Source organism: Poecilia reticulata, chromosome 16, assembly GCF_904066995.2.
Source record: "Poecilia reticulata chromosome 16, P_reticulata-male-v2, whole genome shotgun sequence".
NCBI classification, from domain to species: Eukaryota; Metazoa; Chordata; class Actinopteri; order Cyprinodontiformes; family Poeciliidae; genus Poecilia; species Poecilia reticulata.
In genome coordinates, this window is record NC_088845.1 from 9369973 (window position 1) to 9387639 (window position 17667).

The 17667-nt window shown below is 38.4% G+C and overlaps 1 long non-coding RNA gene across 1 annotated transcript; it reads left to right on the forward strand.

The window, feature by feature from the left end:
• Positions 1 to 12725: 12725 nt before the first annotated feature.
• LOC103477808 (uncharacterized) lies at positions 12726 to 15316 on the forward strand. The gene is made up of 3 exons (XR_014091486.1): positions 12726 to 12884; positions 12982 to 13040; positions 14325 to 15316. It is a non-coding gene; the product is annotated as an uncharacterized LOC103477808 (long non-coding RNA).
• Positions 15317 to 17667: the final 2351 nt, after the last annotated feature.

Sequence of the window (17667 nt, forward strand, 5' to 3'; positions counted from 1 at the left end):
CAACTGTACGTTGAACACTTGAGGCTTTAAGCGCATTATTATCTTGCTTACAATTTCAGTTCTCCATTATAATCACAAGTCAATGCGAGGACACGGGAGATCTGCAAAGGTTATCACATCCCTGTGTTACACCTGCTGGATCAGCGGGGTCACTAGGCAAGAGCTGCAGAGGCAAATGAAAAATTCAAGATGATTTCAATTAGTGACAGATAAAAGCCTTTGATACGCGGATATGTGTCTGGATAAACAGAATGACAGATGAACTAATGAATAATAAACTCACACACTCTATGAGTGAGATTGATTCCTCACTAGATCAATACCTTGCACACTCACCTTGATGTGAAAGTGCAGGTATCCCCATTCTGAATCAGAGCACATCACAGCACACTCTGGGGAACCGAACAGCTCTGCAACGTTAAAAGACCGGCTGAAATATTCAGCATTAACTGCACTTGAAGTCAATGTCACAGGTCGTCTTTCTTGCAACTGGCTTTTTTATACTGATTCCTTCTGGGCTAAAAACCTTTCCATCACCTTGTTGAGTAAATCTAACATCCAGTTGTTTAAATTGAATCTATTATTCCCTTGTTATGAAAAGCAATTGCATGCATCGTCTTGAAGAGAAGCGTGGCATGCTGTCAAAATCAGTCTGTAACCCAGAAAAGGAACATCAAAACGGCAAAATTCTCCTATGACAGTCAATCACTTTGAAAGACAGATGAGAATGGAAATCGTGCTGCGCAAGTAAATGTGTGTGGAAGGCTTTTTTTCAGCAGCAGTATTGAAAGATTATTCACTCAGTTGCTTGTGCATTGGTCTGGCCAACACTTCAGTCCAGATGTGAGCAGCAACTGCAAGGATTTCCCAGAAATTTTAAGTGAACAGAATCAATCTTTCCTGACGTTTCTTGCCGTATCACTAAAATATTTACCATGATGATCTTACATCAGTTCCCATGTGTAGAAGGTGTGTCAGGTCTAAATGGGTTAAGTTTGGGGCACAGGGAGTTTGGGGAGCTGATTCAGAGTTTTTACAAGTCTCCTTTATTGTCTTTGTGCAGTTAGTCCAAACCCAAACCTTATCAATGTGGGTGGGTGAAGCTCCAATGCTGTTAAAAAGTATCTGTCTTTCCTTGCTGGTTTTTTTTCTAACCTACTGCTACATCTAGATGAACTGCAACTGTAGGAGTAGCTGGTACCTAAACAGGAACACTAAGTATTGCCTCAGTTTCAATTGTGATTATCTTCATGTCTCTCCTCTTCTATTCAACAAACCCTGTTCTCTGCTGCAATCTAACTTATTCCCTTTAAAAGCTAAGAAATCTCTCCTAAGCATCATTCTTCAGAGGCATTTTAAAAAGTCTGATTCAAGCTCCCTTTAGAGTTGAGGTAGATAGAAAGTACTTGTCATCAGTTAAAAGAAAAGAACTAAAAGAGGAGAAGGAGAGCTCAATCTGAACATTCAGTAATGTTTCAGAAGAGCAATATTAGAAAGTGGTAAGAAAGCCCGAACAAATCCAGCCAGTAAAGGTTTGCATTGCAATGGGTTCATTGAGTTCAGGGACGAAAAACTTTTCAATTCCAAACCTTTGAAAAAAAAAAAAAGCACAATTTTTACTTTGCTGAATAAAGTGCTGCAGTGCTGAATGATGAAAGGCAATTGACATTTCTCTCTCTTTTTTTTATTTGGGGGTAACTTGAAATGATTTATCATACAGCAGCTGCCAGAGCAGCAGCTATGATTGGGCTCCACTCTAAGGCATCATGGTGTTCGCTCTGCAATCAAGGTCTGCTCTGCCTTTGTCTGCACTGATTTTTTTTAACTACTTCAGCAAGTCTCTTCTTTGTTTGCTGCTTCACATACAAGCTTCTGGTGAGCAAGCTGCTATTCTGAATTGCTCATTTGAAGTGTTGCTTTCTGTGAGGAATTTTGTATTTCCAAGCACCCTGACAAATAACCTGATTAACAAAGAGTTTTTAGCTTTCTAGATTTTAATGAATGTCATTTATATCCAAGTTTTTGATTGCTAAACTCTGCTCCAATGCTCTGCTGTTCGTCAAGGGTTTGGCTGTGTGTGGGTTCGTCTTATTTCGTATCGCCATTCATTTCCCATGAAAGCTTTCTGATGGTAATTCATCGAATAAGATGAAAGCTTAAAAAATACAGCTTTAGGGTTTTGGTTTTAATTCTTTGGAAATTAAGACCAAATTTAAAGTAGAATAATGAAATGAACAAATTAGAAATGCAACTAACAGTTATTTTTGTAATGGATTATCCTGATGATTAATTGATTACATAGATTTTTTTTTTTAATTGGAATACTTTGCAGGTCTTTCATTTGACCTATAAAATGTTTATATAACATAAATAAATTAAATGCAAATAAAAAATTAATTGATGTCCTTTTTAAATAAGAAAATAAACATTTAATTCCCTAAAATTCCATAACATTGCACTCCTTCAGTGTATGCTTTACTGTAAATGCAAAATGTGTGTATTTTTTTTTTTTTACAGTTTTTGGTTAATTACAGCTCTGTCTGTGTCCTTTCTGGAAATTACCTTATTGAGTCAGTACTTTAGTTTATGATAAGTTAATTACTAAATTTGTTGACAATTATTTCTATTATTGATTCATCACGATTAATCTGATTAATCAACCTTAGGGAAACCAACCCAGAGGAAGCCTAACCATTTTTTTAACCATGTGTGTGACTTTTCCTGATGGATTATTGTCACTGAACACCATTAAACTCTATCCTAACAAGCTCTCAACGATTTGGCATTTGGGTCAAGGAATTATACGTCTCTTTGTTTAGATCCCCTCATAGGCAACTTCCCCAAGCTGGTCATGATTCACACGTTCTGGTTGACCTTGCACTTACTGCCTCACCTGCAGGGAAGCTTCTCATGCCGTCATCCAGCAGATATTGTGCCAAGGCCTGGACAGAACAGAGTTCTGCTCTGCTGAGTGCCAGAGGCAGCAACGAGTCAAATGTATAATTCATCTGTAATGTATAGTCTGTCCAACCCCACAGCGTGCCGCGCTGTTACCGTTGCCTCTTCTGTTTGACCCGTCAATCCGCTCTTGACCGGTTGTTTAGGCACACAGATTTGAGATATGTTTAAAAAGGTGTATTTTTTTTATTGTATTTTTTTTTCGTCGTGTTATTGCTGATTTTCAGAACATCAGTCCATTTAGTGCAAGTCTCACAGCAGTGCTGACATCTCCTGTCAGCACAGATAAGACACTGACCCTGTGAAGCTGTGCTCGATTTCCGCTGCACTTGCAGTCCTGTCTCTCTTAACCACAACGATGGCGGCCAATTAAATAACTTAAATCTGTGTTATTCAGCACAACCAAATGAATGTTGACTGCAGAACGAAAACACACAGAGTGGGATGCTGAAACTGCCTGCGAAAAGTCTAAAGGGCTGGCTTCCAGATGGACCACAGATCTGTTTTATTCACTGCTGGGGAGAATATGACAATGCTGCAGTAAAAGTAAAATGACACTCGCTCTACCTGAAATATAACCATTGTATGCAATATGGAGCTAGTGTAAGTATCTCTTTGTTTTGGTGATAAATTTCAGGTGTTTATAAATAATTAAATAGTCAGTAATTCAGTTCTTAAAAGTGTTCAGTAGACCAGTAGATTTGTAGCAGAAAAGAGATTCACATACTGGACTCAAAACTCAGTTTCTCCAGAGAAACATTTGTCTATTACATGAAATTTAAGCCCAAAGCCTGAGATTTCTTGTGTTTTTGTTTCTGAAAAAGTTCTATTCTCAACCTATTTAGACATTTTGTTTTGTAAAGTTTTGACATCTAACAGCAACGTTAATCCATTTCACTTTGCTTTAATATCTGTGACATGATACTCTTTGAAATGTATTCTATGTTTTAAGGTTTCTTTAGGGTAAAAGCAAGATCTCAGACTACACAATTTTATTCAAGAAATGCATTACTTTCAAGAGATGTATGCATCCTGTACTTCTGATTACATCCTTCTTTGTTCTGTTTTTTCTCTTAGACATTTCTTTTCTTTAGGATTTTAAGCAGCCTGAGTTTAGTAAAGGTGAAGACATCAGCCATTGAGAGTAAGCAGCGTGTGAGAACAATAAACCTAAAGAAACAGCTTTTGTAATGTTGTCTCCGAAGCTTTGCAGCATCAACTCTTACAGATTTTTTTAAGCCACAAAATGCAACTACATAACATTTACTTTGGTTTAAAACTCCCAAAAATGTATTATTTACAGTATTTCTCCATGAACAGGAACCATAAAAGTGTTAAGACTTCTGCCAGATCTAGAAGCCAAGGGACAGGTGTGCGCAGACAGACAAAGAGGCTGCACAAACACCCTCAACAGAGGGAAGAAGCCAAGACCTGCCAAGCACACACAGACACCAGCAAACCCTCAAATGACACAACATATGGAGAACTGCGAAAATTCCCCCTTCCCATTTCCATCCGCCATCATCCCATCTTCGCTTCCTGCCACAGCAGCTATGTGAAAAACAGGCACAAAGCTGTGATGGAGAACAGAAAATCTGAATAGCTATTTTTATGGCAATTGCAGCCATGTTAGGCATTCTCAGAAGGCATGCAAAATAATATTCCATTTCATACGGAGAAGCCTTCAGCTGAAAACATCTAATTTTGTATAATAAGTGAATCGGTGAGGCTTGTTAGAAATAACAGTTTGCCTGCAGGATCAAAGATGGCATGGTAATACCTGAGTCTTGACTTCTGAATAAGACACAGGGTGTTAAAATATGAGTGCTGTATTTATGATGTACGGTAGTGTTGTCAGAATCGATACAATCATTGTGCTGCCTTATTATGTGGCTGTATTTTCATTAATGAGGAAGAAAAGACAAAGTTTGAATGTCAGGATCAACCATCACAGCAGAAAAGTTCCTTTTCTGTGTTCTGGTCTATCTGGTTTGTTTTGCTTTTTTTGCAGCATATAAACTTCATACAAGTTTCTACTTAGTTTTTTGTCACTGTATTCTCAGTATTATTATGTACTATTTGTTTCTAGTAAAGATTTTTTTTTTTTATCCTAAGAGCTACTTTGCTTCCTGACTTCTACATTTAAATGTTTCTTCTTCTGTTGAATGTCCATTCATTTTACCCATGCTACCCATCTCTTCTCTCTTCGTCGTAATATCATGTGGTGACGCTTTAGTAGTCACCAACTACACCAGCAGAAGGGCTTTGATTGCAGGGCACATCCAGATGTGCAGTGGCTTAGACGGGCATTTCCAGGAGGCTTTACTCCCACAGGCCTACAGCCGAATAACAGCCTGTCACAGCCAGCTAATGCTTGCCCCCTGGCTTCCTATTTGGAGGCCTTCCAAGATACTTTTTTCCCTACTGGCTCAATTTCATGAGTTCATTGCATTTTTTTTTCTGAACTAAACATCTGATTTAGCTTATGTTACCTGTACATAAGCTGAGTTTTAAGGATATGGGCAGTTGGTAAGCTATGTCACCGACTGCTTCCTTTTAGCGCTGGTTTATTCAGTGTTAAAATGTGACACCAGTATGACCAGTTACATTGTTCGTCACTGATGTATTCTGTCCAAAAGGAATGGCCGTCATCATCTGCCATCTTTTTTTCAGGCACTCTAATAAATGTTTTGTCCTGGAGACGAAAAGATGCAGAAACGAGAAAGTATAAAACACTGGCTAGTCAGACACATTTTACTTGGAATTCTTACATAATGAAACAAAGAGGAATTAGTTGAACTGCTCTTTATCATTAGAAACTTGCTCTTGCTGAATCTGTTGCTCAAAGTGTACTTTAAACTGACTCTGTAATTAGGAAAATTATGTTTGAGGTGATTTTACTCAAAAGCTGTGTTCCCAGTGAAAGCTTTTAAACTGTCTGTGCCAGACAGAAATACACTTTCGATTCTCATGAAGTGGGCTGATGCCCACTTCTAGCTGGCCATGATCTGCTGTCTGTATTTAAATTCATCCAACTTCAGAAAATTGTAGAACCACCTTATGCTACAGTTTCTGCTGCATCTCCTTTGTGTCTCTACCATCTTTTTACATCTACAGGCTGAAATTCGTGTCCGTTCTTCTCTGTAAATGAGGGCGCTGATGTAGACTCACTACAGATTGTGATCTGACGGATCACAGTCTGGTGTGATTGGTCACAATCAAACCCGGTCTTCTAATTCAACAGGAATCAAAAGAGCAGAAACCCAGTGAGAACTGGCTCGATGATTCACTGCTCAGCTCTCACTCTCAGTGCTGCCGCCCTGCTCACTGCAGAGCTTTGTTTTGATTGGTAGCATGGTTGCCTTCTGGCCAATCACATGTGAGAATAAGTACTAAAATGTGAAAACAAAGAGGGGAGAATCTTTCTGCCACTTCAGTCAGTAGACAGATGTGAGGAGAGTGTGTCGTAAAAATCCGTAAATGTCTGACATCTGTAACTAAAGCAGTTTAAACATATAATGTAATAATAAATTATCGATTTTTTATTTTTTTTTTTGGTATATTGGTTTTGGGTGTTTTAGTTGAATTTGAGTTAAATAATAATCAAAACTTTAATTAAAATACAACACAAAAGTAAGAATACCTGCTTCTTAGAATCAATTCATATTTGACAGAATGAACATAGAAAATATGAGGCTACGGATGATAATAAATTAAGCCGTTTTGGAGCTGAAAGAGTGAATCTCTGCACCAGTAGTCTCAACTGTGTTGGAACCTCTAACAAGTTTTCTTCCATGATTGCCCCGCATTTAGGCTCCGTTCGTCTCACCACAACTCTGACCAGTTTTCATTTGGAAAAAAGAAAGTGCATCCCATAGCATGATGATCCCACCACTGAATTCCACCCACAAAACCTACAGTTGTGTATTTCAGCAGATGTTACCACCTGAGCTGTTTCTATAAACATACATATTTTCGAGGAACGTTAAGGTGGACAGAATTAGAGTTTACGGGCTTTGAACATTCAACAATTTTTGGGGGATGTGAAAGGATTTTATTGCATATCTCTTTATTCAAATAACAAGAACATACAAGTCTTTCTCCCAGAAAGAGGGCTACATTTTCAGCACCATTCCATTTATAGACATGTAATTTACTTGAACATGTTATGCTGCCAGAAAGTACAGTCATCAAAATGCTTGAAGTAGCTTACACTTCTTAGAAATCAGAACCACTTTAAGGAAGACGGCACATCTTTCCTCTGCTTTTCTTTCTCCTTACTAGCTTGCCCGAGTTTCTTAGCATGTGTGATCCAAACATAACTAATTAATCCCTGACACTGAGCCCAGAGTAGGAAGATATTTTGAGATGGCACCACACTTTGTTTTTTTTTTCTGACAACCAACTGCGGACTCAATAAAAGTCCCTTCACGCATGCAGAAACCAACCACAAGGGGCATTTTTTGGGTGATATCACAAACAATACTTGCTGACTATTTTCTTTTCCTAATTGGAATGGAATCTGAAGGAGCAATCTCAGCAGTGTCATTGTTAATTATACTGCTGGGCTTATTTTGTTTTTGCAAAGTTTTCTAATTTTTGAAAAACAGGGGGGAGGGAGCGGGGTATAGGGACAGATTGCAGGCAGCAGTCTATGTTGTTTAAAAGATGAGAGAGAAATGTTCCAGAAAGGCCTAAATTAATTGTCGTCTCAAATCACAGGCTCAGCAAGCCTCGAGTCTGCAGAAGTCTAAAATGGCTGTAAAATGAACAGGAGCTGCACTCAAGGGCTGGCCTGTTTGGTAAAAGAAACAAATCGTTTGCTTCCTCTTGCACGCATTTATTCTCTGCCATTTTTGGGTACCTCATTGAGAGCATGTTTTAGCTATTTGCTTTAAGAAAAAAAGTTGATCTCTCTGAATGTGTTCATATCCTCATTTCCCTTGGTCCCTGTGCTGATTGCTATTCATGTTTGAGAGGCAGCTTGAGCCCTAAAGCTCAAAGAGTTCAGTATGTTTGCTGCTAAGAGAGGGAACGAGTAGGCAGCATTAAAATGGTAGAACTGTGCAGTAAAATTAGTTTGAATTTTAAATACGTTCTCAGCCTACAACATGCAAGCCTATACATCTATGTGTATTATTTACATTATGGCTGACCTGGTAACAGTTTGACATCAGAAATTAGTTTAAAAATAATCTGATTAATAAAAGCGAAGCATTCATTCTACTAAACATGCTGTAAATCGACTGCAGTAGCTTCTTATGTTTCATTGCAATTTCTAAGAAAAAGTAAATAGTGCAATATAATTAACAGATAATGCAGTTTTTATCCCATAACTGCAGTTCAAACAAAGCTTTGTTGGGAGCTATTTATTTTCTTGCTAAGCTCTACAACCATGTTTTTTTGTCTGTAATTTTCTGCTTTGGCGACATTGCTAAAAATACTAGAGAAAACACTAAAACATCTAAAGGGAAATGTAACTCATGACAAAATGTCACTCAGAGGCAGAAGCAGAAATTGACCTATAAACTTGTGTTAGGTAAGTTCCTTAATATTTATTTCAAGAGGCAATGTAGATATTTGTAAAATGCATGTTTTGAATGGATGTAGTCAGAAGATAAAGCAACCTCAAAAAAATATTTAAAACTAGAGCTGCACACTATACTGAATCAACAGGATCATTGCAACATCAATGTTTGTAATATGATGTAATATGTTTAGTATAAGATAAGAAAAGTGTGGGTTGATCACAATTGACATATAGCAATTAAAATCAGCTATATCGCAATTATTTTTTAAGAAAAATTGAGAAGTGTATAATGATAAATAATAAATCACATTCCTTTGCGGAAAAAAAAAATTTGTTACTACTATTGCTTCAAAAATAATAGTGAATATTAATCCATATATATAAGACTGAGTTATTCTGTCCACCTACATAAAATAAAAACTACACTTAGCTGTTTCTAAAGTAAACATGCTTTCTTTGCAGCATTCTGGTTCTTTTCTGCTTCTGTATTTGTTGTAAAGTTGATAGGAACCTGAAAAGCTGCTTTGCTGTTAGGTAGTGGTGTCTAAGCCTGCAGGAGACCACTCATCTCATAAATAATTCACATCTCCAAGCCACAACTTTTATTTTGTTTTTGGTTTTGGTTTACAAACAAAAATGCGCTCTCTTTTGGTCATCGTGGAAAGCTGTGCCGATGATTCGCGTGAAAACTTCACAAGAACATTGGATTTGCCAAACAGGTCGAAGAAATGAGAAATGGCTCAGTGCTGCAGGGTGCACCACTCAGTAGACTGTTGTAATCAGAGAACTATGCATTGTCAATTGCAAGAAGTTCAAACCAAAGAAATGATATCAAATTTTACTGCCTTTAAAACTACCATCAGACCTGGACTCAAAAGGTGAGTATTAGAAAATAAACAAACCTTACATTTTGTGCGCATGTACTGTTTTTGTCTGTTTTCTTTCAACACTTTTTCAAAGTCAAAAATAATAAACTCTGTCTCTGTGTGGCAGTTTCAGTGGTGGATTCTTTAATGTATACCAGCGTGGAAAATAAATGCACAAAGCCATGTGGAAGATTACATGGCTGCATATGTTGTCCCTGTTATCTCTGTCCTGGCTCTACATGCAAACCTCTCTCTCTCTCACACACACACACACATGCCTACACACAACCACTGGTAAAGACACTCTGGCAAACACTGTTTACAGATATGCGGATTGGGTTTAAGAGCGGAACGCTGAGCATTTCAATCTAAACAGTAAACACTCCTAATTGGATTGTGTGCTTTGATGTGAATCCTCAGAGGACTGTATATTAATAGGCCTAATTGATTCTGATACATATTTGCACAAGTTTAGGAAATTAACCCAAAACAAATGTGAGTCGTTTTTTTTCATGGATCTCATTGCAAAGCATTAAATTGCACCTTTTAGTTGAAAGACGCCGGAACGGAAACGCTGTGGTGTCAGAGTTCACTTGGCAGTCCAGTGAGCGCACTCTGTTGGTGTCAACCTCTGGTGGAGTTAATTCATGGGTCTCCTGATCATCACAAATGAGGCCCAGAGGTGATGATGGGAGGCAGCTGACGGGGCTGGGGTCAAGAGGTGGAGCACTGACAGTTTGTTGCTGACCCTGTTTACCATCACCAGCCTCCAGAGGCAGTGTGTCAAGCAATTCAACCTCATCCACATGAGGTAAATGTCTGTTTTAGTGTTCCTGGAACAAACACAAAGCCGATGCAGTCACCTCGCTGATGGACGTGTCAGCACCACTACTGTGGGTGCTGTACTGTCTGAATGAGTGGATGTGTTTTACTCAATCCTGGGAACTCCACTGAGACCGACATGTCAAACTGCAAAGTTCAAGAGAAGTCTAGTCTGCTCTTAACAACAGGCAGACGGTCTTCTAGGTGAAAGGAAAGGTTACATCTGATGGCTGGTTGAAGGATTCTTACTGTTCCTGGCCTTGTGCTCCTTCAACTTCAGCAAATATCAAGTACAAAGACATTGGTGTTCATAAATCAAGTCAAATCTGTCTCTTGACATCAATAAATTTTATATGAAATATAAACGACTTTATTTTAGTTATGTAGAGTTTTACAGCTTATCGTGAACTGAAAGGGGAGGGAAAAAAATTTAAGGTTTCTGTGTTACAAACCTCAAGAGTATCTGCAGGCATTTACATCAAATTCCACTCAGGACAAGCATAAAGTGCCCTTTTTAGGTCTGAGACATGCTGTTGTCTTCAGTTCAGGGAACAGGCTGCATCCCCAAAGATGCGTGGGCCCCTTATAACTGTCTCTTTGGCTAAGAGATACTTCTGGACAACAAAAGAAAGCACTGGACCTGTTGTCCCCGAGAATTCACTTCAGCAGAAGATAGCAGAATTGAAAAGCTGACCTCCTCTTTTTTTTTCCTATTTCTGTAGCGATTTATTCTACAACCTTTGTATGTCGGGACTGTACGAGATGCTGGGTTTTCTGTACAACTTAAAACTGCAGTCCCTTTTTTCTGCCACAAAACAAATATAGAAGAAAATGGACAAATGAAAATAAAGACATATCTCATTCTGCAACCCTCTAATGTATGGAGCCCCCTGGAGGACATGGGGGAAATGGTTTTTGTGTTACCTCACAAAAGTATTGTTTTCCCACGCAGTACTTTTGCATTCCCTTGCAAAAGTTCTTGTGTTCCCCCGTAATACTGTATACTAATCCGTTTGTGTAGCATCTTGAATGCCGAAGTCTTTCTGTTACAATATAAGGTGTCCGTAAGGCTTTTGTATTCTCGTTTGTGAGATATCTCACATTTTATATATTTTTCTTTGGGATACAAACACACCACAAACTTATGTGCAAAATCCCAGAGGCGAAACATGTCAAAAATGCTTTTTCCATCCATGCTCTAAAACATAAACATGACAGAAACCATCTGTAAGAAGGAAATAATTAAATTTAAAAAAAAACCTCCAGACTAATTGGACTATTTTTGAGTTACCAGTTTTCTCCACCGAAGAGTTAAGAATGTATAAATATATTTCCACTGAGGCTCTTTAAAGTTGCACATATGTGAATGTTTAAATTAACATTTGTTATCACTGTGTCTATTTACAAAATAGAATAGGGTGTATTATTTTAATTTATTGGGATTAAATGCAAAACTTTTGCAAGATAAAGCAAAAGAAAAAAAAATCCCCTGTATCCCCTAGAAGGCTCCATATGAATTTATATGGCTTATGTAAAAGAAATGGGAGGCAAAGAGAAGGAGAACTATGCATGGCTTCAAATTGCACCTCTTTGTTGACTTTTCTGTTGAAATTAATTACTTAAAATGGATGCAATAATTTAACAAAATCATAATGTGGCTGATTCAGGTGAATAGGAGAAGAAAAAGTCTTTAGAATTGAAAAGTCAAAATTCGGAGGTTGGTTCAGAGGGACTCTGTATTAGGAAAATCACAAATTTCCTTAGCCGCTCACATCTTTGGATGAACATTGCCACCAATTTGGAATCCATTACATGCTACAGGACCCTTTAAATAAAACCCAGAACTATTAATTACCCAAGTATGGGATCATGCTAAAGGTGAATGTGCAATTATAGAATTGAATCAAGACCCTGTTGGGCTTGTCATTCCTGACAGAAATAATTTGGCTGAATTATTAAAAGCTTTACAGCCCTCAGCATCTTCATTGTTAGTATTTAGGAGCTGCAGAGATACAAGCTTTGCTTGTTTATCTCCCAAGTAAGACTGTGAATTGCACTTATTTAAAAGATGTCTGTGAAAAACAAAGTTAAAATAGTACTGATGTATGTATGCTGCGTTGTTCTTTGAACCATGAAATGAAAGAGGTCAAACTTAATGAGATCATTTTACGTTATTACAGTTATGGTAATCATGCAGAAAGTGTCACTTTCATTTTTTGGGGGTTAGAAAGTTTAATAAGCTACCTGCTTTTGTAGTGTAAAGATCTGATGAGATGTTTCACGGTCACAGAATCATATAAAAGTTCAACATTAAAGATTTTTTTTTTCGAGCTAAAACATGAAAACTGTTGTTGCACTGTGTGGAAGGTTACCAGAATGAACAAATATTAAACCTTAATGTTTGTTTCTGACCATTTTACTGACGCTTTACACAAATGAAAATATCTTTTTTGTGTTGAATTCTGATTTGTTGTTTGTTTTGATCTAATTTCCTGTGATGAAGCAGGTTTCTCTTGTCTGACTGGTTGGCTTCAGGTTGCCATGATTAGCAGCTGTCTATAATTACCAAATCAAGCCCTGGTTTGGGTTTTAGTCTTCTGATCGGCTGCAAAAACAACTCAACAGTGAAGAGGGAGTCAGCAGAATTCTGCTGTCATGGAAATTATGATGACAGTCCAGAAATGTGTGCTCCTCTGGTGGCTTCTCTGGTATGATTTGCTTTAATTTGAAACAATCATAGCTTCTCACAGCTGTGCTTTTTACCTTCAACACTTTGTTTTATTTATTTATTTTTGTCATTTCCAGCACTGCTGTACTTCACTCTGTATCAGCTGGAGGGGCATATTGTGCTAAAACAGCGAGAGGTATGTAATTTGCTTTAATTGCTGTCACTGATTACTAATAATTACCAATTAGAGGATATTTGACATTTTAAAAATAATGACACAGCTAACAGAATAAGTATTGTTGCCACATGGTTGCTCAGGATGAGGGAATTCTATAAAGTAAATGGCAAAATGCAGTTGGCTTGCCTTCCTTGGACAACTTTCTACGAATTGGCATAACATCATCTGACTATATTGTGTACATTAAAATCGGCTGTGATGTATTATTTAAATCATAGCATATAGATCCACTTCAGTAGATTAGAAAAATCATAATTTAGTTTAGAGTAATTCAACTCAAGTTGATATTTTATACTAATTATCATTACACACGGTAATATATACTTGAAATATTTGTTCATTTTGATTGTCTTGCAGAAAATTGAAACCTAAAATGCACTTCTGAGAATTAATGTTACAGAATATTCTTTAAAAAATCAAATTGATGCAGATGTGTTGGCTTGCTGAAACGTGTGCCCATGCACTGTAAAGTAATGCACTTAATAATTGGTTAGGGCTCCTCTTGAATTGATGACTGCTTCAAAGCAATGTGGATCAACCTGTTCCTCTGCTGAGGGGCTAAAGTCCAGCTTGCTTTATTGGCAGTCTTCAGCTCAAGACCTCATAGCTTGTCTCTTGGGTTAGGGGAGTCGAGCACAATCGTACCCTAATTTACTTTTGGCCCAAACCTTTTTCTCTTGCCTAGATAAATCACTTCTGACAGTTTCCCAACTTGAGGAATAGCAGAAGACGAGGAATGCAAATGGTTGTGAACATTAAATGATCCAGCCACTTTCCAGGCCTTAGGAATCTCTCAAATGTTTGAGTAGACTGTCAAAATGTGTTCTTCCATTCTTAACTTCATTACTACTGGAAAGTGCAACCTGAAAACCCAGCTTGCTTATCAAATACCTTTTGTGAATTGCCCTCAGTGACTGCATGCTTGATAACTGTCAAAGCAGCAGGCTGTCCCCATGAGTGTGGAGGTTCTAAAAATTATGTATTTTTATTTTTTTTGAGTTTTCTGAAAAACTGAATTTTGGGTTTTCATTAGCTATAAGCCATTATCATACAATACTCTTTGTAAGATGAAACTGAGTTCTGCTTTTTTATTATGTAAATTAATGTTCCATTTCATTGAGATGCAACTGTATGATAATGGAGTGAATTAGTTTTGGTTTGACTGTGAACTAAATGGTCTGGTCTCTCGTCTTTTGCATCTTTAAGATGAACTTGGTTTGTATTGACTTTGTGCTCTTCCAGCTCGTTCAGCCGCTTTGGGTTTGGAGTATCCTGGAGTCCATGGAGCCCCTGATCTCTCCTCATCTGTTGGTTTGTGGCATCCTTCAACTTTTAGTTATGATGACCTGCCTCTAACTGAATCTAACATGGACTCTTATGAAGATGATCATAAGAAAGCCCCCTCTGATAAACCTCAGTATATAGGAACTCGCGCCAGGTTCCCGTTTAGCCATGGCCCATTCCCACAAGCCTCAAGGGGACAGATGGCTGACCAAATACTTGGCGTTCCTCGAGGTCTGTTGAACAGAAGGCCTGAGTCCAGTTTGGAGGAGGTCAACCATGTTGCCCCACCGACACTCGTCAAAGCCCCCAGCCGTCCTGACCCGATGAATCTGCACCCTCAAGGTCACAGAAAGCCGTTTCTGTTCAGTCGCAGCGAAAACAACCCTGCCGGTGACGAGTTTGCCCCAAATGGACGTGGCATGCCTTTGACTGGACATGCCCCGCCGCTGACCTGGGGTCATGCCGCTTACCAAAGTGGAATTAACCCTGAAGTCCCCCTTTTGCATTCTGCTCGCTTCTTCCAGAGACGGCGTGGCTGGGCTCCGGTGCGCGGCTTTTGGAAAGTGGTCAAGCACCCTGGCCATCTTGCCAAGAATCCACGCAGGAGACTTGGTGTGAGGCCTCTTATTCAAGGTAGAGCCATCTTACAGCGCTTGAGAAAAACAAAGTAAGGTGCTCTTGAAATGAGTGTGAAGGAAAGGGCCTGACATGTAGCACGGCTGTCTTGTCAGATAGTGTCACTGTGACATGAGTTAACAGGCATTTTAAGGGCTGTATGTGTGGGTGGTGGGGTAGCATAACTTGTCTTTTGCAAGTGTTTAGGTACTACTGCTACTTTATGTGCAGCCATATATCTGTACAAGTTCATGTGCTGTTGCTTTCTCATCTGTAACTCCAAAACAAGTCATGTCACACCTTCTCTCGAATATAAAATTGTTCCAAATTGTCAATGCTTCTCTTCTTTCTTTTTTTTTTTTTTTTTGTTTCTCATTATGAGTCAATGATGTCTATATGCTACCAGAGTGCCATCTATTGGTACTAATGGGCACAAATCATTTTGGCTCGCAATGTTTTAAACAGGTGTTGCTTAACAGAGGGTTGGCCTTTGACAAATCCTGTAGCCTAACAATCTGTGAGTACTAATGGTACATATCCTAATTTCTCTAAATAGTCTTGAGTGGCATTTTTCATTCATCTGGCTGTATTTAAAGCAAATCAGAAGATAAGAAATGGATCTTTCTACTTTTTTAGTGCAGACCAATATTGGCTTTACATAGTCCCTACACAGGATTAATAGAAAACAAGTCCACCCGTTAGCCTTCGTCTTTAATTGCTTACAGAGTTTGAGCATGTGAGGTGGCAGGTGGGTAAGGTTATCACTACTCGACCCCCATAAATCAATCAATCAGGCGCTTGGGGAGGGAGTCGGGTCTATGAGCAGTCATTTGGAACAGGGAGTGAGCAAATGAGCGGCAGAACAAAGTAAAGCAATCAACTGTGCATGAGCAGCAGGAAGGAAGGCAGCCGACAAGAGCAGCAATACATCACAAAGGACACTGGGTTGGGCAGGGAGAACGAGGGGACCACTTGGCAGCAGAGGACATTGAGTTTGAAGCAGTGATGTGATGTTGGATTTAAAGAGAAAAACTCACATGGAATATTTTGAACAAGGGTTCTAAAAGAAGTGGGGAGGGGTGTCAGAACCTCTGTTTGGCGCAGATGTGCTTTGAGATGCGGCACCACCTTAACCTTGATCAATAGTGCTTTGTAATGTGTTCAAAAGGTTTTTGTTTTCTGCTTTTAATGATGGCTGGCACACGAAAATGCTTAGAGAGGGTAAAGAAAAGCGAGCTGCAGCAAGGACTATATTTAGTACAGCAAGCAGCTCTCATTTGTTGAAACGTGTAATGCATGGTAAACTGGATCTGTACCAAAAAGCAGTTTCCTGACATGCAGCTCGACTTGTTTGTAGATGTGATTTTTACAAAGCGGTACAAATTCTGGAATCTTGGGATCATTTTATCTATTTTTTTTGTTGACTATCTACTTTAAGCATGTAGTTCATGGTAGGAGATTCTCTAAAGGAAACTTGGACATTAAATTATCAGGAAAATGATTCCGTCTCTGGGGTCCAGCAGGAGATGATGCATTCTTTTAGACAAAACATTTTACGTGATAAATAAACCCCACAATTATGTGAATTTCACTTCCATATAAAGTTGACTAGAAGACAACATGCACGTCTTTCACATAGTGACCTCTTTCACTTTTTGTTCCTCAGAAGTTGGGTGTATTGTTGAAAAACGGGGTTTTCTTCTCTCTGACAAAACTGAAATGTGCTTAGCATTTTATTCAGAGTCAAAACTTTACAGAACCTCCTTCTGCAGCATTACAACTTTAAGCATTTTGCATATTTCCACTTGCTTTGTGCAATTACAGACTGAGGTGTCTGCTAATCCTAAGAAAAAATGCTGAAGTTCAGTTGGATTAAATGCAGGAGGTCTGAACATCAGTATTCAAATGAAATACACGCCTGGATCTAAGACATTTTATTACAGCTCTGGCTGTATGTTTAGGGTGGCTGTCCTCAGTGCGCCATATTTGTAATAAGAATTTCTCTGTGGGGCTAATAAAGTATTTCTAATCTAATTACCGGCTTCTTCAGATTAATGCTGCTCTTGCCCAACCTTCTGGTTTAAGTGGATGGCCATAACTTAGTCTGTTGTGAGATGATGGATTGAACAGTTCTCTTCATGATGTTTAAAGCTTAGGATATTTTATAAAGTAATCCAACCATAAAATTCTTCAGGATTTTGTTCCTTATTAGTTTGCTGCATTTCTTGATCTATGTGACAATATTTGTTCAGAAATGTTTTGCCTCTTTGGGCTGTATTTGTTAGACTACATACAGGTGGACTTTAGTTCCTAATTAAGTAATCTGAGAAGGTATTTGGGTGGACTGTATTTTATTTAGGGCCATTGGTGTGAAGGTGGTTGAATCCAAATTATCACCAAACCTCAACTCTATTCCAATAGAATCAAAATACATACGGCATGTCAAGCTTTGTGGAGTTTATGTGAAAAAAATGTGAATAAAGTTGAGAAGATGATTATTTTTTCATAACTCCAAGTGTAGCTGCGTCTACACTCTTGTTTATTTGCAACAAATACTTTAGATTTGCACATTCCCTTAGCTATTATCACCACCTGCAGATAAGCTGTTTCTCCCCTCAAAAAGCTGTGTTGCTACCAAACCTTTTTTTTTTTCTCCAGATTTAAAGTTTTACAGATGCTGTAATTA